This window comes from Cricetulus griseus, assembly GCF_003668045.3.
Source record: "Cricetulus griseus strain 17A/GY chromosome 1 unlocalized genomic scaffold, alternate assembly CriGri-PICRH-1.0 chr1_0, whole genome shotgun sequence".
In the NCBI taxonomy this organism is placed as follows: Eukaryota; Metazoa; Chordata; class Mammalia; order Rodentia; family Cricetidae; genus Cricetulus; species Cricetulus griseus.
Genome location: NW_023276806.1, coordinates 193,285,945 through 193,299,810, shown reverse-complemented (window position 1 = coordinate 193,299,810; position 13,866 = coordinate 193,285,945). Strand labels below are relative to the sequence as shown.

At 43.4% G+C, this 13,866-nt stretch overlaps 1 protein-coding gene across 3 annotated transcripts in view; it reads left to right on the top strand.

Moving 5' to 3' along the window:
• The window catches only part of Cald1 (caldesmon 1), a 181,449-nt gene that overhangs the window by 54,950 nt on the left and 112,633 nt on the right, over positions 1–13,866 (top strand). For all 3 annotated transcript variants that reach the window (XM_027391425.2, XM_027391424.2, XM_027391427.2), the window contains exon 2: positions 6,341–6,407. The gene's annotated coding sequence lies outside the window, so the exon portion shown is untranslated. The remainder of the gene's footprint in view (positions 1–6,340; positions 6,408–13,866) is intronic.

The following is a 13,866-nucleotide window of genomic DNA, read 5'->3' as shown; positions in this document are numbered from 1 at the left end:
CACAGAGAAACTCAGAAAATAAAATTTAAAAAAGAGAGAGAGAGAGAAATCAGAAGCCAGTACCCGGGGCTGGGGAGATGACCCAGTGGTTAAAAGCACTTGACTGTTCTTTCTGAGGACCCGAGTTTGCTTCCCAGCACCCACATGGCATATCACAAATCCCTGTCACTCCATTCCAGGGGATCCAACACTCTCTTGTAACCTGCACAGGCTCCTGCATGCAAGTGATACACACAAGCTCATACACACAGACACACTCACACATAACAAGACAGATAACTAAAAATAAATTGTAAAATGTATGATGAACTACACATCTACAATAGATGGAGTTTACCCAAAATACACAAGCAAAAGCTAAATATACATGTCCACTTTTAAAAGCACAGAGAATGCCTTGTTAAAGGTTTTGACATGCATGTGGGCTGCTGGAAACTGGTTTGGAAATGTGTTGATGACTATGAAGAGGAGGCATGGTAGACAGCAGGCAATGGCTGTGGAGACTGGGAAGTTTCGGAGCATCCTAAGAAGAGTAGTCCTGTATTTGAATGGGTTTGATATGGGCCAGTTGCAAAGAGAACCAGTATTCCCCTTCTAATGTATGGTAAGCCAAAACACATACATGGAAAGTCCACCGAGTCACTGGTGAACAATCCAGTGTTAACTTTTCATTTAGAACTAACTGACCAAATTGATCCCAGCCTTTCTTCTGTGGCATTGCTTCATACTGCCTTGAAGTTTTCTCTCATTGTTTGTCCTTCTTTTCACTTTATTACTTTCCTACTGATACAACAGATGGCTGAGGACATGGAACCTTGGTGACTTTATATGCTCTGAGTTCACAATTCCCTGTTTTTCCTCCTTGGAGATTGGGGTTTCCTTATGGACCAAACACATGCAATACAAAGGACCTTGAAATGATGTATAATATGCAGAAAAGTACACAGCCCATACTGTATGCTGTGATGGATACCTGTGTGTCAGCATCTACAGTAGCACCCAGGAGCGCCCATTGTGCCCCGAGAAAGTCATGTCTCCCCCACCATCGTTGCTGCCCCATTGTACTCTTCTGATCTCCAGTGCCCAGTGCTCACATTTGAATTTATATTGATGGGCTATGGTGATTTTGGGTTTCTGGTCCAATGTCTCTCAGGTAAGAGAGAGTCCTGCTGAGACCATTCTCAGTGCTGTATTGTGTTTCTGTCTTTGCCTGGCACGTTTCCTCTGCTTCATGGTTGACATTAAGGTTATTTTCACTGTGGCTATATGAAAAGTGGTGCTATGAAGATTCTAGTTCATGGTGTCTGATGAATACACATATATATATATATATACATATATATATATGTATATATATATATATATATGTATATGTATACGTATACATATACTTACACATATGGGCCTTTGTTACTTGAAGACCTAAGAGCAAGGTTAGGGATAAGCACTTAGCAGTCTCTCATTCTCTGCAGGTAGACCAGTTGTCGGTGTCTGTGTTAATACCATGTCCTCCTATAAGCAGCTTCTGGTGAGGGTTGAGTAATACACTAGACTATGGGTATAACAATAAATCATTGGGAGTTGGTTCAAGCTACCCTGTAGAGCTATAGTCATAAACCAGCATGGTACTAGCATTTAGACAGACACATTGAGCAGTGAAATAAAACTGAGGGCCCAGATATAAGTGTGCATGCCTACATCCACCTGACTTTTGACTAAGAGAAAGAAAACACACATTGTTGGAAAGACAGTATCTCTAACAAATGGTGATGGGCAAACTGGAGAGCTACATAGAGAAGGAAACTAGATCCTTCTCTCTTCTGGACTGCACAAAACCTAACTCCAAATGGATCAAGGACCTCAAAATAGCAGCTGACCCCCTTGTGTCCCGTGGAGGAGAAAGGAAAGAATATTCTTCAGCCATAGGCTCAGGATAGACTGTCTAAACAGGGCCAGCAATAGAGGGAGGCATAGTAGTATTTTTATGCCCTAGTTACAAAATTCTTATGTGGAGGTATTTCCCATCCTTTCTCACCACCACCCACCCCAAAAATAACAGTAATCTGTTTCACATTTAGTTCAACAATGAATCTAAAAATATTGGAGGGAGTAGCATCATGATAGAGGTCAGTTGTTGTTAATGTTGTTGCTTTCCAAATAGACATTAAATTGGGATTGCTTTCCCTACTGCTGTGATAAAATTCCATGACAAAAGCAATTAAAGGGAGGAAGGGATTATTTGCCTCACAATTCTAGGATGCAGTCCATTGATGCAAGAAAATCAAGGCAGTAGTTAGTCTCATTGTGCCCACAGTCAGGAGCAGAGAACAATAAATGAATGCATGCATAACTATGCTCAGTTCACGTCTCCTTTTCATTCAGCCCGAGGCCCATTCTATGACATACTCCTGACCGAGTTCATCATGTGTCTTCTAACCTCGATAAACCCAATTAAGATAGTCATGAGGACAGGCCAACTTAATCTACACAATTCCTTATTGAGGCTTCCTTCACAGGTCATTCTATATTGTGTCAAATCAATAATCAAAACTAATCAGGGGTACTGGAGAGACAGCTCAGAGATGAAGAGCCTGGCTGCTCTTCCAGAGGACCTGGGTTCAGTTCCCAGAACCTACACAGAGGCACCAGACATACACATGGTACCCAGACATAAAAGCAAGCAAAAACATCCACACACATAAAATAAAATGTAAAACTAAGCAACAAAAATCTGTTCCAGACAACAACTAAAACCCAACTGCCACTGGGGTGCTGGATGATGTTAGTTCCTTCCCAATATGGAGTTTTCTTATCTTTGGTTAGTTTGAGAGTTGGAAAAACTTGTTGCCGTAGACTTGGACTGAGGTAACAGTCTTCATGAAGTCCACCTGAGATAAGTCTTGATAACAACTCTTCATGCTTCTCTACTTTGCCTCATCTCTGTGAGTGAGCATTCCAAGGGTCCCAAAGGACTTCCTCTTCCTCCTTTCTTTCCTCCTCTTTGCTTTCTCAGAGAATAGTTGACCACGCGATAAGATGGATTCTGTTTAGTGTGGAGTTTTGGATGTTTTTGTAGTAGTTGATAACTACCACAAATGAAATGTACAAGAGCCCAGGGTGGAATTCTCTTTGTGAACTCCAGGTTTTTTGCTGTTCACCTCTGTGGGTCAGCTCCTCAGAAATGTGCTCCTTGGTTTCTATTTGTGTTCTGTCTTGTTGTTATGAAATAGGCTCTCACCGCATAGGTCAGGCTGACCTTGAACTTAATATTGTAGGCCATGCAGGCCTCAGCCTCCCCAGTGATAAGATTACAGGCTTGTACTGCCATCCCTTGTGTGTTTTTAATTCTTTTATATCATCTTATCTTTGGTGGTTTGAGGACCACAGCTGTCTTGGTAGAAACTGCTGAGTGGGAGTCATTGCTGCTACCTCCCTCGTCTCTAGGAGGTTAAGCCTTGAGGTTCCAGCTACTGCAGCAGCTTTCTGATGCTGTAGAGTAATCTTCTTATATGTCATCTGAATTTTTCAGTTGTTTCCAATAATAACATTAGACTATTCTATGCCAGTCTACTCTAGGTACCTCAGTTGGTCTATCTTCCTCAACAAACTCATTAAAAACTTGCTTCATGACAGTTTTTGTAACTGATCTTAGGAAAGCCTTGGAAGCTATGACAACTCTGGATGTTCAGTCATGGAGAAAGCTTTGGAGCAAGACATTATGGGCTTCGTTTCAACTCTATTATTTAGTAACTGTTCAACAATGAGCTTAAATACTTTCAGATGGCAAACATTAAACAAGATAGCACACACCAAGTCCCTTGTATATAACAGGCACCTGTTGAGGTACATAACACAGCTCTTACCCTTAGATGATCATATGATTATATATAAACCATCTGAATCGAAGATCTTTTAAAAATATACTTTAAGTGCTTCATATTGAGCTGAGGAACTGAGAGGCCCAGAAGTGGTTAAGTGACTTGGTCAATATCAGTCTACTCATCCGCGTTTATTTAAATGGCCTAAAATTGGGCATTCCCTCGATTCTAACAGGCCTCTAACTTCCATGCTCAATTATAAATGTGAGGAAGAGACAAGTATTAATGTTTTATTGCCACTGGCTCATTTTGACTAAACTCCACAGACCTATTTTTAAATATTTTATTTTAATATCCATCTCCACAAGGTACTTGACTTCCTGCCAGCTGAGACTGAAATAGCTGCTTCCCATTCCTTTTCCATTTCGAGCCTTGTGTCCTGGAGCTTTCACCCCTCTGTGTGTCATTAAATTGTGTTCCATCCTATTATCTAGAGGAGAAGACTGAGTGGAACGCATATAAAACCACAGGGAGCACTCTCCTTGTTCCCAAGTGTGTAGCAGAGTCTCCCAACTTTATCTACAACACAAGTACTTGTTGTTCTTCTGGGCACCAAATGGAACCTTCTGATGGGTGGGACAAAGTCGCCAGCCACCATACCCTTGTGTTTACCAGCTAAGATAACACCTCTGATGACCCCTTCTGAGTGACCCTCTACTGAATTCCAGGGGGACTGAAGAATGGGGATGAGTTTCACATCATAGTTGTTTGATAGAAATAAAAATATTGACATCAAGGGGCCCTAATTCATCTGTGGAAGGTAACAAGTTATGTGAATTCTTCAATTCCTTCTTCATGCTGGCTGAAGCATCATCTATTTTTTTTTAATCCCCTAGTTTAACTTTTGGAACGACCCCTGGTTACAGTAAGTCATTATCTGCAACTCTTCCTTGGCATCCGCTTTGAAAATCATATCTAAGAACAGTCTTAATAAAGGAAGATTCATGTATGAGTATAGAGAGCCCTGATTATCATTTTTTACCCAACTTTTACCAGGAAAACTGCTAATTGCTGTTTCCTGTGCCACCAATCAGTTCACTTAGCTGTTTCTTAAGGACCCAAGAAAAATCACTCTTTTAGGAGTGCTCAAAATCAGATGGGAAGGAGACAATCTCTCCTTTGCTTTCATTACAACTTGGTTCCCCCAAAGTGAATGTTCTCATGTAAAACCCATTTCTCCCCATGCTTGGGTAGACGGTTAACTCAAAGGAGAAATAATAGTGCCTGGCTGTTTGCCACCAGCTCGCTAGGGACTGGGGAACAAAGACAAGCTCATTGGACATGTGTCTAGCCTCCCCCCTCCCTCCCTTCCTTTCCCTTAGCCTTTTCCTTCCTTAACTATGTCTGGTCTAGACTCAGCTTGGCCTGCGGAGAGTGTGGCAAGTGTTTCCGAGGAAGGGCAGTTGGAACGTGTGTGCAGGGCACTGCACCACCAGCTGTGGCTGGAGGTGAGAAAGTGGGGGATAGTTGCCACCGACAGTGATCGCCCTGAAACAGGGTAGAAGACCCACCCACTTCTCATTTTTAGACTTGCAATGTGAGCACAGAAGACTTCTGTTTTAGTTCCTTTGTTATTTACGTTGTTGTTGTTGTTGTTTGTCTTGCTCACAGGACAGCTCACACTAGACCAAAAGGGGCTCCCCACCTACACAGCATTTTCTCCCCGTTTTCCTATTTTCAGAGCAGGTTCACAGCCCTACATCCTCCCCTGCCTCATCATTAAGAGTAATTCAGGGTTTAATTCTGTAATTATTACATGTATTTTCTTTAAAATGAGAATGTACGATAGATACTCCCGTGTGCGTGCGTGTGTGTGTGTGTGTGTGTGTGTGTGTGTGTGTGTGTGTGTGTGTCTTATTCATGTATATGTGGTTCACCTGTACAAATCAGTGGACAACTTTCCTGTCAATTCTCACTCTTCTTCCATCTTTATCCAGGATTCCTTCATTAGGCTAGCTGGACAGACAGCTTCTAGAGTTTCTCATGTCCCCAGCTTCTATCTCCCTTGGGATTACAGACCCTTGGACAACTGCCTCTACTTTTACTTGGGTTCTAGGGACCCACAATCGGGTGATCAGGTTTACATGGCCAGCCCTTTTACCTGCCAGGATCTCTCCTGAATCACAATAATTATTTCTTTATCAGACCTGTGTTGTCTGCTCAGTGTCCAGCTAACAATGGTACCTGAGAGAGAATAGTGTTTTAAATATAGACACACTAGAGCTGGTGAGATGGCTCAGTGGGTAAAATCACTTGCCACCAACTTGACCCACATTCAATCCCCAGAAGGAAAGAATAGTCCAAGCTGCCCTCTGCCCTCTACTCATGCCCTGTGGCACATGTGTGCCCACACACTCACAAAATAAATAATAAATAAATAAATGTACTAGAATGAATATATACTCTATATTAACTATAAGTTACTCTACCTAATTATCTTCCAATCTTTCTTTTTATTCCAGATAATCAATAACAGATTTCAAGATCATCCAATCCAACACACAGGGGTAGACGTCTGACTGCTTCCCCGTGAGTAGACTTTGTTTCTCTGGGCTCTGCTCGCAGTAATTATACAACCTTTCTGCCTGACTTGCTAAACTCTTGCATGTAAAGGACATCATGAAAAACCAGGCTGCTGCTGCCCTTGTCATATAGCAGACACTCCGTGGATCAGGTGCCTGCCTGCTGCAGCCCTTGTCCTTTAGTTGGCACTCAGAGGACCGAGTACCCTGCCTGCTGCAGCCCTTGTTTAGTTGGAACTCAGTGAGTCAGGTAGAATCTATCAATGTTTCGAGGAATATTTTCCTGGTTTGGAATGACTTTCTGTCTTATTTCCCTCTCTTCAGTAATGACCTCGTTACCCCCTGTGACTGTCACCTTGAGGCACTAAAGAGAGTGCCTCAGCCACCTGGAGTCCACAAGCTCCCCATTGTGAAAAGACCAGTGATTTGAGTGATTTGAGGCGCAATACACAACCTGCTCTTTCAACAAGCATAGCCGTTGCTGTGATAAAACGCCAAGGCCAAAAGCAGCTTGAAGACAAAAGTGTTTCTTTCAGCTCGTAGCTCCAGAGGGGTGAGAGTCCCTCATGAGGGAGCAGAAAGGTTGAGTCAGGTGTATGTGATAGGTAGGGTTTCAGTTGGGGGGGGTGGTAGGGGAGGACGGGAGGGAGAAGGGAACTGGGATTGTCATCTAATTCAATCTTGTTTGTAATTAAAAAAAAAAAAAAAAAAAAAAAAAAAAGAGTCCCTCATGCTGGGAAGCATGATGGTGAGAGGCAGGAGCAGGAAGCTGAGCCATCACACTTCAAGGGTAATCAGGAAGCAGAGAGTAAGCTGTCAGTGGGGTGAGGCTCTAACACCCCCGCCCCCAGTGATGCACTTCCTGCAGCAAGGATCCACATCCTAAATGGTCCATAGTCTCCCCAAACAACATCTCCAGTCAGGGACCAAGCTTTAAATACATGTGACTGGGGGCGGGGTGGTGTTTCCTATTTAACCACCACAAGCCTATCTGCAGAAGCTCCCAAGGAGCACAAAGAGAGGCCTTCTAACCGAAAGCTAAGGAAGGTGGGGGGGGGGGGGCGCTTCATTGAAAGAAGGTTTTTCAGGAAATTAGCACTGCACCGTTCTCAGGCAATTATCGCTCCAGCATGTCAGTTGTTCCCTGTTCCTCTTGCTCCTTTCTTTCTTCCTCATGTCCTTGCTTCTCTTTTAGCAGAAGCTCTGGAGGGGTGGTGTGTGTGTGTGTGTGTGTGTGTGTGTGTGTGTGTGTGTGTGTGTGTGGACTGTGTGACTATCGGCAGAAAAGACTATCAGAGGTCTGTCTGCAAACCCCTTCTCTGGATACCCCACCCTTCTTCAAGTACCTCCCGAACTTCCTTCCTTATGACCCTAAAGCCAGGAAAGAGATGCCCATCATTATGGAGGTATGGCAAAATACCACTTGACTCTGGAATTTTACACAGATTTCTATTTCTATAAAATAGGAAATTTTGAAGGAAAGAGCTGTGCCGGGGTGCATTGCAGTGAACCATGGCCAGCGGCCAGCATAGGTGACTCCCAACTGTGTTTCATTAAGTTTAGTCACCTGACAGGCTTGAAGAAAAAGACCATTTTCCTGTGAGCATGTGAAAGGCGTGCTTTGAGTTGTAATCACCCAGAAGCCTTTGCTCTTGTTTCAGAGCAGCATGAATGGGAGACTTTATAACCACCGTGGGCCAGTATGTTGAGAAACAGTTGAGGCTCCAGATGGAAAGAGAAGTTTAGGAATTTGTTTTCTTCCGTTTTTTCCTTGAGTTTTACAGAATAAGTTCCCCTAGACACACTTCACAAAGTGTTTGGTCTCCTATTTAGCTCAGATTTGCTCAAATGTGTTATATATAGTAGAATTTAAATGTAAAATATGATGTTTCTTTATGAATTTCTGGGAATGTGTAGAATGAGGCTTGAGGGGGAAGGCCTGGAACCCACATCTATCCAGGAGTCTCCCCTACAGGAGGCTGCTCCTGGTCTTTGTCAGGAGACACAAGGCACACTCAGAGTCAGTGTGGGTGTTGCCATATTTGGCTAGGGTTGAGGAGACACAGGAACACAGATTCTCAGGGTCTTCCCACCTTCTCCTTGGTTAGGAGAATATGAAGAAATCCTAGCCAGTCACATGATGGTGTTTCCCTTGCCAAGAAATTACACTTGGCTTTCGGAGGCACTTCCATGAGAGCTCACACCCTTACCCAGAGCAGCTTCTAACAGAAGAGAATGCCAGGGTTTATGGTTAGAGCGGGCACAAGCATCGGGGGGAAAGGCAGGTGATGGTGCCAGGAGCCCTGCCTACATTTCCTTCCCAGCCCTGGTTCCCATGTGCGTGGTGAATGATTGGCCTATTTATGTCTGAAACACAACTATCAAAAGTCTCACCTGGAGTTCCAAAATAGTAAGATCAGACTCCACGGACTCCTAAACTCTTCTTACCTCTGTCCTGACTCAGTGCCACAACCCTCCAGTAAGAGAAAAAAATTCTCGACTTGGATGGGGCGGAGGGTGGCAGTGGGTTGAGACGGTTTCCTTCCTACTATTTTCTACGCCCCAGGTCCAACAATGCCAAATTAAATCTCGATTCCATCGAGTTTTCTGAGAGGAAAGGGCAGAGTTGCATTCCTTAAAACGGATATTTTAGGCTAAAGTTATTACTTGGGGGGAGATTCCCCCCTTCTCCTAATTCTAAACAAAAAGTCCATCATTCATTCTAACACCAGCATTTAAGAGCTGGAGACAGATGGAGTCTGAGTATTCACGCCAGTGCGGTACAAATGAGCTGTGATCTCAGGATGTTGGCTGCTCCACTGACAGGGGGAAAGAGGGGTTTAATATCTTTGGCTGAAAACACTTTCTAAAAGGATGGAGAAGGCCAACATTAATATTGAGTCCTGTTATTTAATAACTAAAAATGATGTATTGTGGATGGGGGCATCCGAAGACTGGAGGAAAGCCTGTTCCCCAAACCCAGAAAACGGAGAATGGGAGCCGATGCCAAAGCACTGGGCTTTAAGGAAAGGAACCATTCTAAGAGCATTTTCTTTAAGATGGTAGAAGACGTTCCCCCATAAGTATTTATAACCATGATTTTTAACTTGATTCCTTGAAACAAATTTTTCAAAATTCATAAATGCAGGTTAATTCATAAATGCCTTACAATGGCTGCATTTAGGATTCCTTGACTTTACAATGGTGCAAAAGCCATGTGCACTGATTAGAAACTGTGTTTCCAGTTTGGCACTTGGATCTGTTTCCAGGCTAGCAACCTGCAGTCTGATGCTCTAACAATGCTGGGTACCACAGCTCCAGCCCCACCTGACCATCATGTGATCAAACAGCCGATGCACACGGTCATACTGAAGCTGTCATGCTTGGTAGGCAGGGTGAAGTGAACACATTTTCAGGTTACAGCAGCTTCATCAGCACAATGTGAACCAAGGAGAATTTATCTAAAGACGTTTGTCACAAAGGAAGACTCTGGGGACTTTAAACTGCCTCTCCCAGGCAAATGGCCAGTAGTTGGTAAATTAAAGATGTAATTATAAGTTGAGGGTGGGGAGGAAGGCTGTGGCTGCCACTTCCTCCAACATTCATCTTCCTGGCTGAGTCATTCATCCTACAGACATACATTGATTAGGATCACCTCCCCACCCCACCCCCCCAAGTGCTATTTTAGGCCTAGGCTAGCAATTCCAGTTCCTTTCCTAGGAAATGAACCCTTTCTAAAAACTCAGTGCAACAGAGAACTTGGTGAATCCAGTAATGTACTCACTGATGTAAAATGTGGTGTCTGATAGTCTTTACATAGTTTTCATTGGCCTCATTCCATCGAGGTCACAAGAGTTTAAATTTCTTTGTCCCCCTCATCTACCTATAATATGTCATCATGTGGTTTTAGGTAAACCTAAAATGCAATGTACCATGATGTCTGTGTCGTTCTTCCTCTGAAGTCACTTTTTAAGGTGACGTCCCTACATTATTTGTTTCCAGAATTATGGTTTTGGAACGGGCATTTAAAGGACAGAAGAGGACCGTAGTGAAATTGAAAAAGCACAGGAAGGCTGCCCGTGGCATTTGAATGGATTGTTCATAAAAATCCTAGGCGAGGGACCAGAAGCAGACTCTTGTGAAGGCGGTGGGGCCTCTCATCGGGATAGGGCCCTGACACAACTCCAGGTCCAATGTCTTCCACTTAATAGCACATCCTGTCTTTTAAATAAGGTCCTCAAAATAACCCACAAATCCTAGATCTCCCCAGAAATGGACACAGATGAATGATTTAGATCATGTCAAAAGCTAATTAAGTGAGCCAGGCAAAGACATGGCCCAAGTGTGAAGTGCAGTGGTTTGCTTTTTTAAGAGTTTAGAATGCATTCGGCTTGTTTTCTCAAGTGTCCCCCACTTAAGTGAAATAATAAACCAGTTTGCCGAAGCACAAATGAACACAAACAAGAGATTCATTTTTACTTCATTAATAAACATAAAGTATGAAGTTACCCTCACAGCAATCGAGCCAAACCCTCTGACAGGAAACGGCTCCTGGGAAGACTTTGTAGGCGCATATAAATCCTTCCAGACCATCACATGATCATTTCATCACTCGGGTCCTTGCCCCTGTGTCCCTTGTTTCAGCCATCTGCAGGTCTTGCGTAGCCGAGAAGTACAATTGAAAACACACACAGTGGGAACAGGTTACCTGATTATTAATCCCAGGTCTACCATTAACTAACTGTGTACCTTTTGTGACTAACTCACTTTCTCTGAGTTTTGATATCTCTGTATAAGAAGTGAGGATGATAAAGATTGTTACAAGGACCTAACACTGGCATTTATAAACTTCTTCTATTAGCTGAATCATTATTTTTTGGTCTAAATGAAGCATGTGTGGGATCATATTAAGCTCATTATGAGTCCACTTGTAGCTTTATACAGAGGTGGGACTGGCTTATGATTAGTCATCAGTGAAAAACTGCACAACTGGTCCCAAACCTGCAACTGGAAGTCCATGGTGCCCTGAAAATGCACTTCCTTGGACAGCATGTTTTTTTTATGTGTTTTGTTTGTTTGTTTGTTTGTTTGTTTGGTTGGTTGGTTGGTTGGTTGGTTGGTTTTCGTTTTGGTTGTTGCTGTTGCTTTGTTTTGTTTGTTCACGTTTTGAACCGGAATGTTTTGGGATGCATATGTTTTGTATTTATCCAAAAGTCACCACTTGTAAAACATTTCACTTCTTTAAAGGCGTTTGGTTTGCCATGCCTGGTATAAATGAATGGTCACGTGATAAGCAAGTACTCCTAGGATGAGGAGTGCACAGTGAGGTGCTTCGATATCCCCTCTTAGTCTTGAGTATTTTCTGTGATATAGATGCATGGAAATATTTGCTGAATTGAATTTATTGGAAAACATCAAGTAATACAATACACTTCTTCACTTCCACACAAGGGCTTTTCCCACCCATCCAGCTCCCGTTTGCTCCCTGTAGCTTCTAACATCGAAGCCTAATGTTGAACAGCTTCAAATCCAATTAAAGCAAAGAGAAATTAGGAAATACTTGAATAGCCAAGCCAGCTAGTATTGAATATCAAGAGCAGCATTGGCGGTTATGGGGTAGCCATTGAGTAAGTGGGATGGGTGTGGTGATTCATGCCTGGAATACTAGCACTCGGGAGGCAGAGGCAGGAAGATGACTACAAGTTCCTGGTCGATACAGTGAGTTCCATGCCAGCAGAGCTGTATAGTGGGGATAGGGGGAGGAGTGTTCTGTGTTAATGATAAGAGTTGAGCCAGATTCTAGAGGAAAAAAAAAATATGAGACTGGGGTGGCCGGGGTGGGGGTGGGGGGTTGAGCAGTGGGCACTTCAGGACACAGGAGAGCAACAACAGGGCCCAGAGTATGAAATGGGAGTACATAGTTCCAAGTCTCATGAGTTTGGCCTGGCTAAGAGCTGTGTTTATTTGTGAGGGTGAAACACGAGATGCAGCCATGTGAAGGCTACAGAGGCTGGTGGCCCATGGGAGGGAGGTTATCCTTTCTCAGCAGCCCCTCAGACACCTGAACCTCCCAGTCACTAGCCCTCTCAGTGATAGGCACTCTCCAGAAACCCTAGGTGCCCAGCAGCTCCCCTGACCTATAAGGCTTGCTAAATGAGGATAGTAGTGAGCCTGCTTCCAGCTTTAAGGCATGTTTTGATCACTTCTTCTACCAAAGGATAATCAAGTTGAAGTGAGACAGCCTCTCCTTGCTAGGGTCAGTTCAAACTTTTTTTTTTTTTGTGGCTATGTAACATCTGTTTTTAAAATTTGACTGAGACCCTGACTTAAATCCATTTAACTAAAAAAAAAAAAAAAAAACAGCAAGAGAACATCTTGTTTTCATGGATGCTCCGAGCCTGTATGTCAACAAATAAAAGGTCAGTTTGTAGTATTCAGAGTGGAAGAGCTGCTTGTGATATACCCTGCCACAGGGATAAATTTCTCAAGAGCTGGAATTGGGAAGCAAAAGTTTGAAAGCATGGGGGACCAGTTTTGTTTCAATCAGGGAATTTCTTCTTGCTGGTGGGTGACAAACATGCTTTTAATTGTCAGAAGGTCATTGACTTTGTCCCCCATGGCCAAGTCTTTAGAAGAGAGGAATCGAAAGGATTTGTGTTTATTTACTTTCACTTAGAGGACTGTGTCTGGCATGCAACAGGTGTCAATTGATATTTGATGAACGAACACAAACGCTAGTGTTTCTGTTCCTTTATGAGTGCCATCCTATGTATGAATATCCCCCAGTTAGCAGTTAGCATCCACAATTCATTCTGACAATGAAGAAACCATTAGACCCTTCCCACAGCTCACTCTCGTAGTAGCTGGGGTTTACTTAGCTCAGTTTTGGTTTTGATTGCTGCCTGTCTCCACTGTCAGCTGTAAGCATGGTTGGGGTCAGGTGGTGTAGGTACAGTCACACCTTCTATCCATGCCACAGTTTGTGTTGTATAGCTGTGATAAAACACTGAGACGAAGCAGCCTGGGAGTAAAAGGTTTATTTTGTTTATATATCTTAGGTCACAGTCCTTCATTAGGGAGAGTCTGGGTAGGAACTCAAGGCAGGAACCTGGAGACAGGGAGTAGAGAAGGAACTATGGAGGGCTGCTCACCAGCTTTTCCCTGGGCTCACTTTCAGCTGCCTCCAAGGACCACCTGAGCAGGCCTGGCACTGCCACAGAAGGCTGGACCCACTCACATCAATGATTAGTTGAGACAATACCCCAGAGACTTGACCAAGGTTAATCTCATGGAGGCATTTTGTTTTCTTTTTATTTTTTTAATTTAAATTACAAACAAGCTTGTTTTACATGTCAATCCCAGTTCCCTCTTCCTCCCCTCTTCCCCTGCCCCCCGTTAACACCCTACCTATCCCATACCCTTTCTGCTCCCCAGGGAGGGTGAGGCCTTCCATGGGGGGGGTCTTC